Here is a 10,562-nt window from a genome sequence, read left to right as displayed (position 1 = left end):
TTTCTCATCCTTCCAGGTCCTTGTGAGAATCCTTTTAGTTGAAGATTCCGAGTGTTTAACATCAGTGGCCCGAGAAGTTGTCCCTAGATCGATCTTTTCAATGATAAAGTCTCTCTTAGAAACATTCTCAATCTCTTTATCTATCGGAGGTATAGCTACCTCAGCAACCCAGTGCCCCATCTGCTCATCCACATCAATCATGGTTTTTGTTTTGAGTCTTTTGGAATTTGAAGTCCTCCCCAGGCATTTGCTAACCATATCCTCCATTGGGATCGAAATAGGGATGACATTCCTCTTTTTGGTAAGTGAGACACTTAGCCACTTAGGAGTGGTGGATGTTTCCTTTGGTAATGGTGATTGTTGATTACTAGTGACAACGGCCATAGTATTCCCAAAATCTTTAGGTTGCAAGATTTCTTTTCCACTATCTGCAACATCTAGGAGGGGCTGATCTTGCATTTGGGAATCCATTGTTTCTTGAGTTTCCTCCTTTTAATCCAAGTCCACTTCTAGTGAACTTGCTATGGTTTTCTGATTACTTTTCCTGCTATGTGATCTAGTAACTCGGGCAGAAGCTGAACCCACAAAAGACTCTCCTAGACCTATATTTTTAGTCTTCTCCATCCTTTGTTTCCTTTCACCTACAATATCAACAACAACATTAGAAGAAGGAAGAAATGTTTGGGAAGCTGCACGAGCTCGACCTACTTTCTTATCCTTAAGTGCAGGAACATGCTTTTGTTTGAAACGACGATCCTTCAACCATTTTTCTATTTTTTTGATTACATTAAAGGTTCTGGACTGAATGCTATCGTCCCCTTTTCTACTCCAATCAATTTCTGGAATAGGATGTTCCTGTATCTTCTCATCAAACTCGAGGTCAACTACTTCTTCATCTCCTTCTTCTTGCACCCCAAAAACATTCATGGATAGGTCCATTGCGATAATTTTTTGAACCATGAACCTTGACCACAACCTTCTTTGGACTTCGAACTCATCAACACATTTCTCCCAATAATCCTCCAATTGAGGTTCATGCCGAAAATCACTATCCACTTCTACATTTTCTCTAGCAAATTCCTAGCTATCAAATTTGTATCTGGAAACATACAGTTGAAGCTTGAACCTTTTGAATTCAAGTTCAAGGTTCAATGCATCTAAAATAGATGCACAACTATAGTGGCCAAGTTCTACATGAAATATCACCCGACTTCCCTCCACTCTTTTTATCAATGTATGCTAGTAGATGACAAACCTCAATTAAAACATAACTATCTAACACAAACTAGGGCAACCTGAAAGGTTCACCCTAAAAACCGCTAACTCGAATATAAGTGAATTGGGGAAATTGGATAAAATAACTACCATAAATGTTGATCTTTTATTTATGTTTCCTTGCAACTTGTGAACCAATCTCCCTGCGAAAATGTCACTCCACCTCATAAAATTCTCTGCATACCTTTGTTCCTGTAGGTGAGGATAATATTCATGCACCTTTATCCCATCAATCCAGGGTTCATGATGCAACCCATTCCAATATCGAGTACATGCAAGCATATAAAACAAATATGATGACGTAAAGAAGCCACTCATTCCTGCAAACCTGTTCAGACTTTCATGCAATATTTCTGCAATTACCTGCCCCCAATCTAGGTAGGCGCTCCCATTCAACATGACTTGGATATAGAAGTACATCCAGTCTTCCCAATAAAAGGCATGGGAATTCCCTTTTAACCTATTCAAAAGATTGACAATGTCCTGCACCTCTGCTATGAAGTGTTCTCTGGTAAGCGGCCTTGGCAATCTAGACCCCCCTTTTTGAATCTTCAGTATCCAATTTCTTGCAATCACACTTTTATAAGTGCTCTTCTTCTCAAAGAAGAATGAATATGATGTGCCAATAGTCTAGTCCTCATATGGCTCTTTATGAGGTATACCCATGGCTGCCATTACAGTTTCTCTGTCAATTTTTAACAACATTTCACCATTGACATTCCTGATACATCTGTGCTTTGCATCATACCTATTCATACATTCTAGTACCAACTTTGGGCATGGTGTAGTAATGGGGAATGCAACAGCCTCAACCAAACCACTCTTCACTATTCTTTTTATCATTGAATTCTGAACTAGGTTTTTGGCTCTTTCTCGAGAAAATCAGAACGGTCTGCTAAAGCTAATGAAGTATCTCCCATCTTTGGGAGTGAACTAACTAGGAAAGAATTGAGGCCTAATTTGGGTAGGGTGGGCCTGATTATGGCACCTCTCATTTAAACAAGCAATTACAGGGATACAATAAAATTTATACACAACAAAGGAGAATGAACGATATCTAATTTCCAGAATAAGAAAATACAGCAGAAGAGAGAATGACTGAAACTAACCCGGTTTCAATAGAAAATTCTTGAAAAGCTTCTACGCATAGACAAAATACCTTCAATTTCTCCCGCTTGCATTACAACTGAAGAAAATTCTAGAGAAAATTGCTAGCTTCCGCAATAATGATAGATAAAATCACACTTAAAACTTAGCAAGTTGTACAAATTAAGGAAGTTCGTGCGAGCTATCACCCGATTTGACATATAGCCGGTATGCATTTAAGGTTTAGATCACTTCATCGCACGACTCACAAACTATCATAATTGCTTGTCATAATTTTAGAAACTAACCTTTTTGAAATCCCCAGAATATTCTCTTTTCCCGTCGCCACCTTACTTTATGATGCATGTATGAATTTTGCATAAAAATTTTCTATCTTTAAGAATTCAGAGTTTGAACCTTGAACCAAGAACCAAAAGGTTCAAAGGTTCAAGTTCAATCACGAGAAATAATATAGAACAACATAGAACATCAACTTCGCGACAAGACAAATAACAATTAATGAGGGAAGACGAAAGCCGACACATGACCAACTTTGAACCTTGAACCTTGAATGAAAAAGGGTTCAACAATTCAAGTTCAATACAAATTACAACAAAGCCGCGAAGAGAAGCCCTTTGAGCACGTTTTGAACTTTGAACCTTAAACTTTTAAAAAGGTTCAAGGACTCGGGTTCAAAGACAAAAAATATATGACCAAAAGGGAAAAGAAAGACCAAAAGGCGACCTCTGTGTTTGAAATTTTAATGAAAACTGGGGGGAGAACTAACAAAGCCTAAAAGGTTTGTCATTTGGTAATAATGAGGTTTGACCTTCAAAACCATCTGTAAGGGTAGGACAAATCTTGAATCTTTTGACTGCCACAAAAAGCAATTGCACTTTAATCCCCATCATGTTTGCCCTACTCTGTTGAAGAGTACTGAAGCATATTCTGTTAGGGAGAAATCTGTTCTTGATGGTGATGCTTTGTGAAAGGCCAATAACCTAGTTATATCAGGTTCTAAACTAGGGCTTCCAAATGAGGGGGGTATTTGCTAAGAGTGCTTCTAAATATATTTTGGCTAACCAAGTGCATGTGGATGGGTTGCCTCAGGGGGAGTTTGATCTTATGGCTCAGGGGATTGAACTGAGCCTTATTGCTTCAGATGAGAGGCTAATTTCCCAAGTCTAGAAGCTTGTATCTGATAATAATATCATTCTGAATCAAGATGTAAGTGAACAAGTGATTAACTCGATGAATCAGGATCGTGTCAATTTAAATACTTCCTTGTTTATTCCTCCAACCCATAATCCTTTTGAGATCCTTTGTCTAGATAAAGTTTTGGGTTGTGATGGTGTTTTGTGTGAAGGTAATAAGGTAGTTTTTGATCCTATAATTAATAAGCCTTTAGTGCAAACTCCTTTATCTCCTTGTTCCCCGATACTATCTCTTGCTAAGTGGGGTAGGAAGCCAAAGGTGTTCTGCACTCAGTTGGAAGTAGATGCTAGAATTCAATCGACTTTGTTGAGTCCGGGTTCAGTGTCTGTGAAGAGGAAAAATAAATTTAGTCCTCCTTTTACTAGGTCTATTGCTACCAAAAGAAATCTTTAGGCAACTTTTGTGGTGGGTAAGGAAGGTCAAGATAATTCTCTTAATAAGAGGGGAGATAATGCTTCCCCTCGAGGACAACGGAGGTCATTTCTTGGAATGTTAGGGGTTTAAATGCCCCTAACAAGAGATGCTTGATTAAGTCCCAATTGGACTTAATGAAGTGTGATGTTCTTATGGTGCAAGAAACAAAATTGAATGTACAAGGAGATGATTTTTTGTTTTCTAAATGGAATGCCTGGAAATTCTGCATTTCCCCTTCTGCGGGATTATCTTTCCTCTAGAATGATGTTACTACTAAATTATCTCTGGTTGCATCTAATCCTCACTAGATGTTGGGTTTGGTGAAGAGCATAGTTTCTAACGTTAAATTTTGGCTATTCAACATTTATGGTCCGATGAGTATTTTGGGGAAAAAAGATCTTTGGGATTCTTTAACCTTATTCTCCTCCCCTCTTTGGAGACAAGTTGTGGTCTTTGGAGGGGATTTTAATGCTATTGCTAGTGAGGATGAAAAATTTGGGGGAATTTTACCTAATAAACATATTTTGGTTGATTTTAATTCTTTTATTCAGAAAAATTATTTATTGGATTGTAAAAATTTAAATGGTCCTTTTTACTTAGATGAACATGAGGAAGGATTTTTCACAGATAGCAGAAAGAATTGATCATTTCCTGATTTCTAAAAATTGGCTTTCTTTGAAGTGTTAGTTGTAGAAATGGTTTTGCCTAATTCAGGCTCTGATCATTTTCCAATTATGTTGTCTATTTTATATTATAGAGCTCTTGAGAAAACCCCATTTAGGTTTGAGCCTATGTGGTTTAGGGATCCATCTTTTCTGATGCTTTTGGAATCTTAGTGGTCTTCAGATCCTTTTGTTTTTGGAACTAGAATGTTTTGGTTTGTCAAAAAACTCTCTTTCATCAAGGAGAAGATCAAGTCCTGGAATGTTTCACATTTCAAAAATATTTTTGTTGAGGAGTAGAATCCAAAATGAGCTTGAAGCCTTAAATAGTGTAGTTATGAGTATTGGTATGGATTTGACTGCTTTTGCTAAGCATAAACTTTTGAATACCCAGCTTGAGGAAGTTCTTTCCCGGGAAGAAATCTATTGGCGTCAGAAGTCCAGAGACTTGTGGTTTGTGGAGGGGGATAGGAACACCATTTTTTTTCATTCCTCGACCAAAATGAAGAGACAAAGGAGTAGGATCTCTTGTATTCGAGATTCTTTTGGGGTCTTCTTAATTGAGGAAAAGGATATCGCCATTGAAGCCATTAGATTCTTTAAATCCTTGTTGACAACATAATCTTCTTCTTTTGATGATATTTTTACCTCGACCATCCCTCAACTTATCTCTGAGGAGGATAATAAAATGCTTATGGCCCCCTTTTCCAGTCAAGAGGTGAAAGAGGTCATTTTTTCTATGGCCCCTGAGAAGGCTCCAGGTCCTGATGGGTTCACTGTGTTACTACTTATTAAGTTGCCATTAGTTTTATTTCCAAAGTCATTCTATATACTCTAGTCGGTTACCTCTACCGAAACATTCAGTCGGTATGCACAGAACAATCGGTTAAAGAAGAAAGTATTCACAGAGCCCAGTATACACCGAGCTGTCTACCGAGTATCATTCCATGTCTACCGAGTAGCAACAATGATACACCAAGTTGATATACACCAAGTGAAACATTTTACCAGATTCATTGAACCTAGACACACGTGGAAACGTGTTACAAGATCGAGGAACATAGAACTGTTATCACATTGGAAATTGCACTTAAGGATTGTGTATGATTTTGAGGTCATCTAACCAATGGAATATTTTGTATGGTTATTCATTTGATAAATCATGTTTGTAAGATCGAAGCAATGAATCAGATCACCGATATAAGAGATCTATTTATACAGCATGGATTGAGATCAGATATACATGTAGTGATAGACATAGGTATACAGAAGTGTATGAAGCAAGACATGTATAATACATAAGAAAGCACTAAGTGTTATGACTGTTACAGAGACACAGAGGTCACCGAGAAGGATTTCAGACAACAGTCAAAGAACGGAGTAAATAGAAGGGTTTACCGAGTTATTCTATGGGTTACCGAGGTATGCTATAAGCAGGGTAATCTTATTATGAGCACATAGAATCTGCTATAACATTCTAGATGTAAAGTTGCAGATATTTGTAATATTTTGAAGTTGTAAGAGAAACCTTTAACAGGGTAAAAGACTAACAAAGTCTATAAATTGTAAAGCCTCTAACCAAGTGCAGGATTTAGTTTAAGTGTTGTAAAATCCTTTAGCAAGGTAGATCTAACGATCTTGATACTCCTAATAGGGTAAGCTATTAGAAATATCTGAACATGTAGCTCTAATCGAGCATTCTTTATTATTGCAATAGTGAAGTTGTGGGTGCCATCCCCACTGCAGTTTTTCTCTCTAACCAAGAGTTTCTGCGTAACCAAAATATATGAGATATGAAGTGAATCATGTATGATTGTTATTTATTTGTTTTAGCTTTATGTTATGTTGCAGCAGTTTTTGGTTTATGCATAACAGTAAAGATATTGTTGTTAAAAGGTTTTGAAGTACTGATTCACCCCTCCCCTCTCAGTACATTAGCTTTCCATATTGGGCCTAACAATTGGTATCAGAGCTTGAATCTTGGAAAAGGGTTTAACAGCCTAAAGAGAAAGATATTATCAATGGAAGACTATAAACAATCTTGGAGAATTGTGTATCTGCAAGAAGAGTTGGATCATGCTAATCAAGTGATTGTAGACATGCAAAGACAAATGCAAAAATCATTGAAAGTGAGAAGAAGATTATCTGATGATTTACAGGACTCTCAAGAGTTAGTGGAACAAATTGAAACATCATCTAAAAATAGTATATCTGAAGAGACTGAAGAGATGATTGGACAACTGAAAGAAAAGAACAAAGCACTGGCTGATCAGCTAAAAGCAATGAAAAGAAGACATAAACATTTCAACACACAGATGACTGAAAATCTTGATGCATTGAGGACAACCGAGGTTAAAGTAAGAGATCTAGAAAGAGAAAAACAACAACTTGAAGCATTAGTATCTAAAAAGAATGATGAAATAACAAGGTTGATAGGGATTCAACAAAATCTGTCAGATCAATTAGGTTATGCACATCATGAAGCAAATCTAAAAGATGATGAAAATCAAGCATTGAAACTTGAAGTATCAAGGTTGACCGATGAACTTGAAACAAAAAAGAAATTCAAGGAAACACTAAAAAGGAGTTATGAAGCATCAAGGATGTTGGATGAGCAACTGAATACAAGAAGACCCAACAAAGATGCAGGACTCGGTTACAAAGGAAAAGACTCTACCGAGAAGGGAATTCATACTACCAAAAGAGGAGAATCATCAAAGCAAGCTGGAAATAAGAAGAATATCAAAGGAAAGAAGCCTATTTGCAACTACTGTGGAAATCAAGGTCATACTGCTAACTTGTGCCAAATCATAAAAGGTAAGCAACCGAATGTCACTAAGTCTAATGGTTATTGTTACAATTGCAATAAATATGGTCACACATCTAATCAATGTAGGACAAAGTTTGTTAACAATTATCAGAAGGCAAAATTCAAAGGGTTTTGTAAAAACTGCAATAGATATGGACATAGTACCGAAAAGTGTTGGTTTAAGCAAAAGAGCTATATGTGGTCTGCACACCGAGCAAATGCTAGAGGTTACCGAACTCACACAGATCCTTACCAATAGTATTCTACAGTACCATGGGATTACAATACAAGGATATGGTGTGAATGTTGTGGAAGATATGGACATATAAATGCCAACTACTTTATAAGGTTTAGAATGAACAACCAAAGATCATGGAGAAATCTTGGTATGGCATGTTTTCATTGTCACAAAGTTGGACACTTAGCTAGAGATTGTAGAGATCAACCTAGAGGAGACATTGAAGAAATAAAAGGCAAATTACAGATGATTTGGAAAAGGAAGGAAATTGTATCAAATGAAGAAAGCCCCTTACCTACCGAGTTAGGTGCACCTATTCCAAATTAATCGGTAAAGGTATGAAGGGACTACATTCTCTCAAAGATTAAATCTTAACAGTTCCTATTTTATTATGTACTTAATTCAAAATCTGCATAACTAAGATGTATTAGTAAGTTTGAAATTCTATCAAAGTCTTTTGGAGCACTATACAAGAAGACTGTCAAGTCGGTGAATACAGGAAGCCTGTCAAGTCGGTAAATGAAGAAAGTATGGTTACTCGGTTAAAGCACAAAAAAGAAAGAAAGTTTAGTGGAACCAAGTGCATTTAATGTTTTTGACCTAACCCGCACGGAGCCCAATAAGGTATATTGTGTACTTAAAGTATTTACGCAGTCATTTTTCACTCACCAAGTTTTCAAGAAAGCAGAGCAAAGTGAATCAAAGGCGATCAAACCACCTCCCGAGCGAATTTCAAAGGTATTTACATCAATCTCAACGCATTGTCAAGCTGGTTTACCAATCATATCAAGTTGTTATTATCTGCTAAGTGTGAAGCGTCTGCCATTTGAAAATATTCAAACCCTAAGGATCTTGTGTTAATTCTTATCTGAAATCTACAATGGCACCTAAGATCCAGAATCCTATTGTTGTTGAAAACATCGAAAAGCCCTCACTGAAATACTCTTTAACTCCCAAAATTGCATCTGAACCGGATGACAAAACCACATTTTCACTCATTCCAGATAGAGTTTTATTAGTCGAGGATGTGAGATTCTTTACCAAATGTCGAGTTGAAGAACTAGGTCACGTTGAAATCAAAGACACATATGATGAATTGTGCACCGATGGTAAAATGGATAGAAAGTATGAGCACATTAGGATCAAGGGATTGACTGAAGCCCTAACCTATCCTCGTGTCTTCAAACCCCAGTGGGTCAAGTTTGTTTTAAGAAGAGTTCATGATGACTTCATGTGGCTAGAAGAGCAACCGTTTAAGATCACCAAGGAAATCATTCATTTGATCACCGGTTACCCTATTTATGATCATGCCCGAGCTCAGAAAATGATATCACAAAAGGAATTGATCAGTTTAACCAGAGTAGAATCTTATTGTAGAGGACTGAAATTGAACAATGTCATTGATGCAGAGCTAAAGTTTGCCATTAGAGTAATAGGTTATTGTTTCTTCCAATCAACAAGGGAAAACAGTGTACCTTGTGCAACAGTAGACTTAGCATATAAAATTGTGAAGAAAGGCATAAAAATTGATTTATGTGAGGTATTGTTGAAAAACTTGTTTGAGAATCTGAACACCATAAGGAAGCCAAAGAAGAACAATTTGGCCAATACACTAAAGTTTGGATCACTGTTAATATGCATGTTTTTCTATTTTGAAAAATTCTTCCCATCAGTCGGTAAATTTGTTTGGGAACTACACCGACCAATCACCCATCATATCAATGACTTCATCAAGAAGCTAGGTGATAATTTTAATGATATTATGGATGATTATTTCAGCAAGTTTCAGGAAAGGATGCATAACAGGTACCGGATTCCACCCAAGCTAGTGGAGAAATACAAGGATGACATATGTTTTGAAGTGGACACTGATTATTGTTATGTGAATGCTGTGGAACCAAGAAATCAATCTTTGCCACCTATGGGTTACGAGATTTATTTTGACATCATACAACAACAAATAGATGCATTTCTTACATTACCAAGGCACGCTACCGAGCTGAGGTGTGGAACATATGAAGAAGTGAAGGAAAAAGTAAAAATGAGCATTGTAGTACCCAAGGCTACAAGGAAGGCAACAAAGATGATAAAGACATTAACAGAGAAATTTGGAGAAGGTTCTTCCTCCACACCTGTCAAAGGCATTATAGTAATTACCGAAGAGGAATCTGAAGCCCAAGAGGCAGCTAGAACACTGAGCACCGAATTGCCTAAGGGAAAAGTGCTGAAAAGAAAGAAACAGGATACATCAAAAGCATCACTGACCCCTCCTGCAAAGCGACCTAACACAAGATCATCTGCAGCTTCATCAAGTAAGAAAACAAAGAGTGTTAATGCACCTAAGGTAAAAAAAACTTACAAGAAATCTACTCGGAGACTCATTTTGGCAAAAGAGTCTAGTGACACCGAATCTGAAGATGCAAGTAAATTTCAGATAGTCAAGAGCAAGAAGGTAAATGTACATAGTGTTGAAAATTTCTGTGCTAATCTGAAGAAATATGGTGGATTTGGAGCATTCAAATATGTTAAATATGAATCCAGATTTGGTGATGAAAAGAGACAAATAGAAGAAGTTGTCATCTGCACACTATTGAAATTCCGATTGGCTCCATTAGAATTATCTAAGTCACTTCCAAATGAATTATATTTGCATATTGGCAACAGGATGGAAGTATGCCACGGACATGGAGAAACAAATGAGAGAAAGAAGTCTGGTACATCTTTTCCCAGACATGTCGGTAGATGAGATCACCGAACATCTGAAAAACTGCCACACAAAATTCCTAGTCAAGCAAAGAGCTTTAAAATTGATGAATGGAATTTACTTGGATGTAGATAATGAGACCAAGGAAAAATGACAAGA

The sequence above is a fragment of the Cryptomeria japonica genome, chromosome 3, assembly GCF_030272615.1.
Source record: "Cryptomeria japonica chromosome 3, Sugi_1.0, whole genome shotgun sequence".
Lineage (NCBI taxonomy): Eukaryota > Viridiplantae > Streptophyta > Pinopsida > Cupressales > Cupressaceae > Cryptomeria > Cryptomeria japonica.
Note: the sequence above shows the minus strand (reverse complement) of the source record.